General features: G+C 37.3%; 1 protein-coding gene across 1 annotated transcript in view; it reads left to right on the top strand.

Moving 5' to 3' along the window:
• Positions 1-1,428, top strand: part of DNAH7 (dynein axonemal heavy chain 7) — a 270,960-nt gene that overhangs the window by 28,731 nt on the left and 240,801 nt on the right. The gene's annotated exons all lie outside the window — the stretch shown is intronic.

The raw sequence follows: 1,428 nt of genomic DNA, 5'->3' as shown, positions 1-1,428 counted from the left end.
CCCTATGGGGCAGTTCTCCTCTGTCCTGTAGGGTCGCTATGAGTCGGAATCAACTCCACAGCAGTGGGTTACAGGTTATGTAGTAAAACAAGACTAAGTATTTAAAATAAGTGAGAATAAAAATAAAATCATAGCAATAAGCTAAAATGTAAATGTTTAAACGCTGAAGGATACAGATGGCATACCTTCAATATATAACAGACCTTCATTCAAGTGACAGGAGTTGCAGAAGAAATGTGTCTTTCAATAATAATCTTAGAGTGTTTGTGATTTGTAAATGACCGTTACAGATTAATAGAGGACAGAGTTTAAGGTTTCCATATATAGGCTAGACTACATCCATAAAATGTTTTAAAAATAATGGAAAAATTAAAAAAATTTATGTTCTGAAATGAATAGAGAATCTTTGAGGATGTACATGAAAGATAGTTGACTGTTTTTTCTCCTTGATCATCATAAGTTATTTGTGGACTCAACAGGTTTAAGTACTTAGAGAAAACAACTTACTACCTTATGTATTAAAGCTTCAAATCTAATTTTATCATCATTAATTATAATTATGAGATTATATTAAACCATAAAGAGTATGTCCTTTATATATTTTATAACATAAACGTGTATGTTCTGTTATTACTGTGAGAGATACATCATATTTTTCATTAAAATTGAACCATTACTATTCAAAATGTACATTGACTATAAAAATGCTTTTTTTTTTAATTTTTCTTTTATTGTTGTAATTTAAATGAAGTTTACATTTCAAGTTAGTCTCCCATACAAAAATTTAAACATACATTGTTATGTGACCCTAATTGCTCTCCCCATATTGTGACAGCACACTCCTCCTTTCAACCCCTGATTCCCCATGTCCATTCAACCAGCTCCTAACCCTCTCTGCCTTCCCAGCTCACCTCCAGACAGAGGCTGCCTGTTTAGTCTTTTGTATCTACTTGAGTTAAGAGACACACTCCTCACGAGTATCACTTTATGTCCCACAGTCCAGTCCAATCCCTGTCTGAAGAGTTGGTCTCGGAAATTGTTCTATTTCTGCGCTTATAGAGAATCCAGGGGCCATGCTTTCTGGGGATCCTCCAGTCTCAGACCATTAAGTCTGGTCTTCTTACTAGAATTTGAGTTCTCCACCCCGCCTCTCTCCTGCTCCATCCAGGACTCTCTGTTGTGTTCTCTGTCAGGGTGGTCTGTGGCAGCCAGGCACCATCTAGTTCTTCTGGTCTCAGGCTGATGAAGTCTCTGGTTATGTGGCCCACTCTGTCTCTTGGGCTAATACTTTCCTTGTGTCTTTGGTGTTCTTCATTCTCCTTTACTCCTGGTGGTTGGGACCAATTGATGCATCTTAGATGGCCGCTTGCAAGCTTTTAAGACCCCAGATGCCACTCACCAAAGTAGGATGCAGAACATTTTCTTAAT

This window comes from Trichechus manatus, unplaced genomic scaffold (assembly GCF_000243295.1).
Source record: "Trichechus manatus latirostris isolate Lorelei unplaced genomic scaffold, TriManLat1.0 scaffold00056, whole genome shotgun sequence".
Classification (NCBI taxonomy): domain Eukaryota; kingdom Metazoa; phylum Chordata; class Mammalia; order Sirenia; family Trichechidae; genus Trichechus; species Trichechus manatus.
Note: the sequence above shows the minus strand (reverse complement) of the source record. Positions and strands in the feature narration are given on the sequence as shown.